Source organism: Pinus tabuliformis, chromosome 7 (genome assembly GCF_031772625.1).
Source record: "Pinus tabuliformis cultivar Carrire ecotype Pingquan chromosome 7, CPIR1, whole genome shotgun sequence".
NCBI classification, from domain to species: domain Eukaryota; kingdom Viridiplantae; phylum Streptophyta; class Pinopsida; order Pinales; family Pinaceae; genus Pinus; species Pinus tabuliformis.
In genome coordinates, this window is record NC_142293.1 from 1,686,491,790 (window position 1) to 1,686,501,675 (window position 9,886).

Here is a 9,886-nt window from a genome sequence, read left to right on the forward strand (position 1 = left end):
GCATACCTCCACAGCATATACATCAGAGCGTGCAAGGACTCGGCTAAGAAATGGAGCGAGCTACCCTTTGTAGCCACAGACGATGTAATTTTCGATGTACTGGAGACATGGCCACCGGAGTGGCTCACCCCATACATTGCGGCAAAGAAGAAGAAAGAGAAGGCCAAATTGCGCATGGTGCAGTTCGCAGAAAAGAGAAGGCAAGAAACAACAACAACAAAAGTGCAGGAGGAGGGGACACTGCACAGACAACATCATAATAGAAAAAGACTGCATTAGTAGTAGCAACACAGGAGGCAGCTGAGAAGGCGAATGTTGGACACAGATTGTCATTGATGTCAATATGGAAATATTCGAGGAGCAAAAGGAGCCAAGAGGAGAAGAACAGAGGACGCAGACAGCCATCGCAACAACGAAGTAAAAAACAAAGCTATAAGGAAGCAGATAGAGCCATCAGAGGATTAATGGGTGCATTTATATTATCGGGAGCTATCGGGCCACAAAAGAATTATATGCATGAAGATACAGGCGGAGGAGCATATATCATACATATGTTTTTTTACACTATCAGAGGCATAGAACCTTATATATATATATATATATATATATATATATCTATATATATATATATATATATATATATATATATATATACATACTATCGGGCTCGTAAAACCCATGTATGCATGCTTTAACACTATCAGCGGACAGAAAGCCCATATACATAGGCTTAACACTATCGGAGGCGGATTGCGGACATGAAAATCTATACATGGGAGTGTTGAGTTGTATTGGGTCCGGCACATCACATCGCTATGAGGTTTCTACATTAACATCGAGCCCTGATCCTGTGTGACTTTCGATTACCGATAGCGAGCATCGCATCGACACTTCGAAAGTGGGAGCTACAATATGTCAAGTGATCCATTGCAATCACCGATAGTGATATCACATCAGACCTCGGCCAAGGGCAACTCCCGACTGTGATGCATATCCATGCGGACCCGCCACACATTACAAATATGACTTAATCTATGATCGCATCCATCACATATCACAAGCTATAAAGCCTTGCCACATTGGTAGCACTGACTCCGATAGGCTGTGGACCTGACAGGCATATTAACAATGGTTTAATACCATATCGCATCCAGTCCATCGGAGCAGTGGAGGATCGGCCGTCGGCCATCGGCAGAGTCATGGGTCCGGTATATAAAGGACCCCCAGGAGTCACGAATCACCGATTGTGATTTAAGCGCGGACTCGATACAGGAATAAGTGCGATTGTAATATTTCCTGAAGTCCACCTTTTAGTCTATTTGACTATTTTTCTCATATTCTCAGTGTAATGGAATGTTTGGCTTGCGTGGGGTGTTTTAAGCCGAAAGGCTTACGATGGCTGTTCTGATGGTTCAGAAGGTTGAACGTCAGTGAAAAAGGGGAGAATCATGGCAATTATGATTGTGATCGAGACAAAACATCTCCATTTAATTGAAAGAACTCTGTGTATGCCACAATCGTTGCCAAAAGGAGCACTGTTATGGTAAATCAGGAGGATGTGTTCTCCGTGGATTGTTTGGACCAGTCTAATGAATCTACCTATCCCCAGAAAGTCAATGAACCTGCATAGCGCAGAGGAAGCCGCAGCGACCGAGGAGGAAGCCTAAGAGGCGGTGTAAGCAGAAACAAATGAACAAAGGCATGGGAATGTATAAACCAATAAAAATAGAGAACTATTGGCAGCTATTGTTGTGGTGAAGAACCAGAGTGTGAGGTAGCAGAAGCAGAAGAGGCAGAAGAGGCAACAGAAGCAGCGGAGGCTGTAGAGGCAGCAGAAGCAGCAGAGGCAGGAGAGTAGGAGTGAGAGAACCTCAGCTGAATAGAGTGTAGTAGCATACCAGTTTATACCAAGGTTGGGTTGGAGCCCAAGAGGTAGGAGCCTCAGAACTGAACAGGATTGAAGTCATTGGGGTAGGTGGTCCTAAGTGCAGAACCACTGCAAAACAAAGTTGGTGCTCTGGAGGTTGGAGCCTCACTGAAGTCCAAGTTGGAGCTTGGAAACTATTCACAATCAGATATATACTTATATTGTATTTATTTCATTGCACTGTCTTGAGTTTTAATAAAAGCATTAATTCCAGCTGTTGATTTCTGTGTTCTGTGTATACATATACATATCTATATATTCTTTTGGCAATCACTAGAACAATTAAAAATAAAATAAGAAATACTGATTCACCCCCCTCTCAGTATTTCCAACAATTGGTATCAGAGCTGGCTTCTTCATACTAGCCTAACAGCTTGAAGAAGGACCCGCAGCCATGATGAGAAATCACGAAGCATCAGGAAGACCTCCTTTGTTCGATGGCACTAACTTTGGTTTCTGGAAGAGAAGAATGACCTACTACTTAAGGTCCCTTGGACCTAAAGTCTGGTATTTTGTTCAAAATGAATACCAAACGACTTCCACTCTTCCAACAGACCCAGACGACAGGAAAGCCTACATCGCAAATGCAAAGGCCTTGTACTCCATCACTAGTGGAATCACTGATTCCAAATTTACAAAAGTCATGCACTGCACCTCTGCCAAAGAAATGTGGGAGAAGCTAGTTGGCTTGTATGATGGAGACTCAAAAGTCAAAAAGGCAAAGCTTTAAACTCATAGAAGACAATTTGAAAGTTTGAGGATGGAAGATGAAGAAGATATTGTAGCATACCTCCTCCGAGTAGCTGAAGTGGTAAATTCCCTGAAAGGATTGGACGAAAAAATTGAAGAAGGTACCATTGTTCAAAAGGTATTAAGGTCTCTTCCAGACAGATTTGACTCCAAAATAAGCGCTATAGAAGAAGCAAAGGATCTAGATACCCTCAAAATGGATGAACTTCATGGAATTCTCACTGCCTATGAAATGAGGAAAGGTGGCCCAAGCTCCAAATATGGAGCATTCAAGGCCTCAAAGTCAAAGAAGGGGAAAGAAAGGAATGACTGTAGTGATGAGTCAAATGTGGAATCCGAATTGTCTCAATTTGTACGAAAGCTGAAGAGAGGATCTAAGCTTAAAGGTAACTATCCTCTTATCTGTTTTAAATGTGGTAAAATAGGTCATTATGCAGCAAGATGTCCTCATAAACATAACAGTGATGATGAAGGAAATTATAAAAGAATGGCACACAAAAAGAAAGGGTTCAATAAGAAAAACTTCTTCTCCAAGCAAGATGAGTCTAATGAGGATGAGTTTATGGTCATCAAAAAGAAATCAGATGAGGAAAGTGATCATGATGAAAGCCAAGAAACATTGTTCGTGGCACTAGCAGATGATGATGATGACTCAGGGCTAGAAGGAAATGTAGAGGAACTGTTAATAAGAGCCATGGAAGAAAATGACAAACTACGGAACAAAATCATTTCTATCAAAGTGGACAAAGAAGAAATAAGAAGGAGAGAAGATCTCTTGGAAGTAAAGCTTAAAGAAAAAGAAGAGACTTGTGAAGCACGTGAGGCCAAAATAGTGTCTCTGAGAAAGGAGTTGGAGCAAATTAAAAAGGGCTGTAAAAGCTCTCAAATACTTGAGACTATTCTGAAAAATCAAAAACCTCAACATGACAAGTCTGGAATAGGTTTCAAAGGAGAATTCTCAAGCACTACGTAGTGGGAAAAGCTATGCCGATGCACTTTCCTCCAATCCAAAAGATGAAAAAGTATGTTATCAAAAGTGCATCCTAGATCCCAAGAATGAAGAGAGAATTACTCCAAAGAAGAATGTGGAGTCGAATCATGGACACTACAACAAATATAAACCTGTACTCCACCAAGGGCCCATTGCAAATCCAAAGAACGAGGGAGGAGTAATTCCTAGGAATGAAATCGACTCAAACCATGGTTGCTTCAACAGGTACAAAACCATCTTTCTTGGACAATGCTTTCACTTTAAAAACTTCGGTCATCAAGCCAGACATTGTATGGCTCACAGAAGTGAAAAGCAAAGCTAAAGGACCGAATAATCAACTCATATGCCCCCAAAAGGTAGGGACAAATCAAAACCTTCAATTCATTTGATCCCTTGACCAAATTTGATCTGATTTTCTCTTTCTGCTACAATAATGGACACTATGAACAAGACTGCCCACTCAAAGGAAGAAAGACGAGTAGCAAGAACTCCAGCATGGATAAATGCGGCCTGGCTCTATATGCTCAAAATAATGGAAACCATTGGTTTGTGGATAATGGTGCTCCGACACATGAGAGGAGACAGAAGAAAGTTTGTCTCATTGAGCAAAAAGGAAGGGAATGTGTCCTTTGGAAGCGGATCTGGTAGAATTGCAGGGAAAGGAATAGTGACTCTCATCAATGGAAAAGGAAAAGCTCAAGATTCTCTACAAGTTGACAGAATCAAACACAACCTCTTGAGTGTCAGCCAAATCTGTGATCAAGGACATAAGGTTGTTTTTAGCACCAAAGACTATGAAATAAGGAACTCTGCCTCAGGGGAACTTGTGGCAAAAGGGGTGAGAACATCAGACAAAATTTACATTTTGAACAAGATTCAAGAAAATAAATGCTACTTGAGTCAGGCAGATGAGAGTTGGCTGTGGCACAAGAAACTTGGACATACAAGCTTCGAAAATCTGATCAACATCAACAAGATCAAAGCTGTACGAGACATCCCAAGGCTGTTCAAACCAAATCAAGGAGTATGTGGTCCATGTCAACATGGAAAGCAGACTAGAACCATCCACAATACAAAGGAGCTCTCTACATCGAAGCCCTTCGAGATCATCCATGCTGATGTGTGTGGGCCAACTAGAAATCAGGGACTCCAAGAAGAAAGGTACTTTGTGTTATTTGTTAATGATTATACTAGAATGATGTGGATATATTTTATAAAGTTTAAATATAAAACTTTTGAGTGTTTTAAGAATCCAAAAGCCCTTGTAGAAAAGGAAAAAGATTAAAAAATTAAGTGCCTCAGAATAGACCGAGGGGGAGAATTCACATCAAACGAATTTAGTGACTTCTGTAATATTCATGGAATTCAAAGGGAATTCTCTGCTGCCAGAACACCTCAGCAAAATGGGGTAGTTGAAAGAAGAAATTGAACAGTCCAAGAAATGGCAAGAACAATGCTGTCAGCAGTAGACTTACAGCCTAGATTCTCGAGAGAAGCAGTAGGGACAGTTGTCTATACATTGAATCAAACTCAATTAAGACCAAATTGTGAAAAAAATCCTTATGAGCTATGGAAGTATAGATGATCGGAAAAGTACTAGTTTAAATGCATTCTTCCTAGGAGACTGTTTAGTAAATGCAAGTCCATATGCATTCCTTTGCCATTGATGTCAAAGGGGGAGAGCAGAAGAATATTGCCATCAATAACAAAGGGGGAGATTGTTGGACACATATTGTCATTGATGTCAATATGGCAATATTCGAGGAGCAAAAGGAGCCAAGAGGAGTAGAATAGAGGACGCAGACAACCATCGAAGCAACACAGAAACAAGTAGAGCTATAAGGAAGCAGACAGAGCCATCAGAGGAGAAATGGGTGCATTTATATTATTGGGAGCTATCGGGCCACAAAAGAATTATATGCATGAAGATACAAGCGGAGGAGCATATATCATACATACGTGTTTTTACACTATCGGAGACACAGAACCTTATATATATATATATATATATATATATATATATATATATATATATATATATATATATATATATATACATTTATACTGTTGAGCCTGTAAAACCCATGTATGCATGCTTTAACACTATCGATGGACAGAAAGCCCATATACATAGGCTTAACACTATTGGAGGCAGAAGACTTGGCTCTAGGGCAAATACACTGTCGGAGACGGATTGTGGACTTGAAACTCTATACATGGGAGTGTTGAGTTGTATCGGGTCTGGCACATTGCATCGCTATGAGGGGTCTATGTTAACGTCGAGCCTTGACCCTGTGCGACTTTTGATCGCTGATAGCAAGTATCACATCGACACTTTGGAAGTGGGAGCTACAATATGTCAAGTGGTCCATTGCGATCGCTGATAGCAATATCGCATCGGATGTCTGCCAAGGGCAACTCCCGACTGCAATGCATATCCACGCGGACCCACCGCACATTACAAATATGACTTAATCTATGATCACATCTGTTGCATATCGCAAGACGTAAAGCCTTGCGACATTGGAAGCACCGACTGCGACAGGCTCTGGACCCAACGGGCATATTAACTATTGTTTAATACCATATCACATCCAGTCCATCGGAGCAGTGGAGGATCGACCGTTGGCCATCGGTGGAGTCATGGGTCCGATATATAAAGGACCACCAAGAGTCATGAATCACTGATTGCAATTTAAGTGCAGACTTGATATAGGAATAGGTGTGATTGTAATATTTCCTGAAGTCTGCCTTTTAGTTTGCTTGACTGTTTTTTCTCATATTCTCTGTGTAATGGAATGTCTGGATTGCGTGGGGTGTTTTAAGCTGAAAGGCTTACGATGGTTGTTCCAACAGTTCAGAAGGCTGAACGTCAGTGAAAAAGGGGAGAATCATGGCAATTGTGATTGCGATTGGGACAAAACATCTCCGTTTAATTGAAAGAACTCTGTGTATGCCGCAATCATTGCCAAAAGGAGCATTGTTATGGTAAACTGGGAGGATGTGTTCTCCGTGGATCGTTAGGACCAGTCTAATGAATCTACGTATCCCCAGAAAGTCAGTGAACCTACACAGCGCAAAGGAAGCCGCAGCGGTCAAGGAGGAAGCCTAAGAGGCGGTGTAAGTGGAAACAAATGGACAAAGGCATGGGAATGTATAAAACAATAAAAATAGAGAACTGTTGGTAGCTGTTGTTGTGGTGAAGAACCAGAGTGTGAGGTAGCAGAAGCAGAAGAGGCAGAAGAGGCAGCAGAAGTAGCGGAAGCTGTAGAGGCAACAGAAGCAGTAGAGGTAGGAGAGTAGGAGTGAGAGAACCTTAGTTGAATAGAGTGTAGCAGCATACCAGTTTATACCAAGGTTGGGCTGGAGCCTCAGAACTGAACAGGATTGAAGTCATTGGGGGTAGGTGCTCCTAAGTGCAGAACCACTGCAAAACAGAGTTGGTGCTCTGGAGGTTGGAGCCTCACTAAAGTCCAAGTTGGAGCTTGGCAAATATTCACAATCAGATATATACTTATATTGTATTTATTTCATTGCATTGTCTTTAGTTTTAATAAAATCATTAATTCCAGCTGTTGATTTTTGTGTTCTGTGTATACATATAGATATCTATATATTCTTTTGGCAATCACTAGAACAACTAAAAAAAAATAATAATAAGAAATACTGATTTATCCCCCCTCTCAATATTTTCAACAGCGCGCAAGGACCAAAAGTCACCTTCGCATGGCCAAGAAACAAAGGAAGAGGAGAGCAGCGTGGACACACAAAACGCGTCAACACAACTGAAGTGCCAGTACCCAAGTGAGTAGATGGGGCTGCGCAAGAAGGTCAAGGCATCAAAGTTGTCTATTGACTCGATCACCCTTACTGAGGGTGATCTGCATGACATCGGCGAGACGGTGCATGATGTCACCTCCAAGGCCCTCCAAAACTTCACACAAGAGAACCAGATTGTGTTGGGGGCCCTCAGAGCGCAACTACAGGAGTTTCAGGTGGGCACTCCTCAGGCTGGTACCCTCTCGACCAGCCTCGCAGTAGGGACGATTGCAACAAAGTAGATGTTGCGTGCCTGGACAAAAAACACCATTGTGCTGCCTGAAGGGGCACTGGTCACCACAAATGAGGCTGACAGGCCTATTATTAGTGCACTTAAAGGTATCAGGATCAACATGGCTGTGCTCCCATGGGAGACACTATATGTTTTGGAGGATGGGATTACTGCAGAACTGCGGGCTAGGGAGAGCCGCACGCTGCAAGTACTAAGTGAGCAAAAGATCAACATGGAGTAGTTGAGCTTGCAACGTGATGAAGTGGTGTCACAGAACAAGTAGATGGTACAGGTACTGGAAGAATCCTGTCAGATGGTCCCTGAGCTGGACATCCCAGTAGACGCACCAGCAGAGGCGCAGATCCACTGACTAGCGGCAGGGGTGCGCAAGGCACAGGAAGAAATGACTAAGGTTCAGGGGGAGCTGAACCTTCAGATAGCAGAGCTGCAGTTGAAGGCGCAACCATCCACCCATGTGGAAGTAAGAGAACAACGTGCCAACGCTATTACATCAGGGCTAGAAGAGATCGACAGTGCAGTAAGGGACTGCATCAAAATGTTGGATGAGTATTTTGAGGTCCTCATAAATCTGTAGGAGGACCCTAACATCCAACGCTTAGAGACAGAAGTGCGTGAGCTCCAGCAGCAGTACGACGGTGCCAAAGGGACTGTGTAGATGGTGGCCCTAACTCAGAGGCTCGCACGAATGCAACACGCTAAAGCGCTGAAAGAGCAAGTGGACGTTGCACAACACCCATAAGCTATTCTGAAGGCGCGCGTTCAGCCTTGGATAAAAGATGCCTTCACCATTGCCACAAAAGTTGAAGGCAAGATCACACAAATGCAGGGGACGCAGGAACGGATGCAAGGAAGCAGTTTCGACTCCACGGTCTTGGAACAACGGATGCAGGAGATTCAACAAGCAGCCGCTCAGTGCACTGCCGACCTTGAAGTGGTTTGAGTAGAGTTAGAGGGACTCCGCATGAAGATCTCTGCACCGACAGGGTGACTCAATGGTGAGTCACGATGTTTGTGTTGGGGTTCTGTTGGGCATGGAATCCCGCCAAGGCATGTTTTGGGGCTTAAAGCCCAAGTTTTGACCAAGTCCTTTGTAAAGGCTCCATGATTTGTGGGGGCAGAGCCCGAGGTCATAATAGAGTCACAGGGTTGTTCGCCCTTGTTCTTGTAATGTAATGTCGGCTTGATATACCTACCCATGGTCTGCGGACCATGGGATTGTATAAATAGAGCGAGGCTCTAAGTGTAGAAAACATCAATGGAAGAAATAGAGTAGAAGCATGATGAGTTTAAGAGATTGAGTCAAAGTGTAAAGTGTGTCTTTGGGTTGTAGAGTAGGAGAAGGCTCTGAAGTTGAGTGCGCAGAGGCCTAGTAGTCTGTAGCTGAGTGCGTGGACCCCTGCAACTGAGTGCCCAGGACAGGTTGAGTCTGTAACAGTGGGAAGAATTAATAAAGAGAAATTTTACCATATTTTTGTGTATCTTTTCCTGTTTTATGTATTAATGGGTATAAATTGCAAGTGTACTATTTATATGCTACGTGAACTCATATGAATGTGCTGTATAAATAAATATAACATAAGGCATCCCATTACGTGAAGATAACTAACTGGTGTAGGAAGATAAGTAAATAGTGCAGAGCATTGCTCTAGCAGTGTGGAGGCCCCACAACCCCTGGTTAGGGCTGCGCAAAGGTAAGTATATCAAGGCACAAGGGACAGGGAAGTGCGTGAAGTAACCTGCACGAAGCGATTAACGGTTGGACCCACTCAAACCTCTCAAGCATCACAAGGGTATGGAAACCTTGTTCCAGCAGCCCCCCATACTACTTCGGGTGAGACCTCAATCTATGCTCCGCAGATTGTTGCTGAAAGGGAAAGTAGTACAGGGATTTGTTTGGCTATTTAACTCCGAACCTGGGTCAGGTCCCAACAAGCCAACACCAATAAATGTCCTAATGAATCTATGGGAGTTTGAAAGTAAACAGGATCAAAAAGAGCAGTTAACTGAGGATAAGAAGGATAAAGATAAAGCCTTGGTCCAAAATGAGTTGGAGTTCTGGGTGAAGTTTCTTCTTTAGATTCCTCTTCAATATCAATTAAACCGGGTAGAAGGATTCCACCATTAGGTCCATAATAAATTTCCGGTG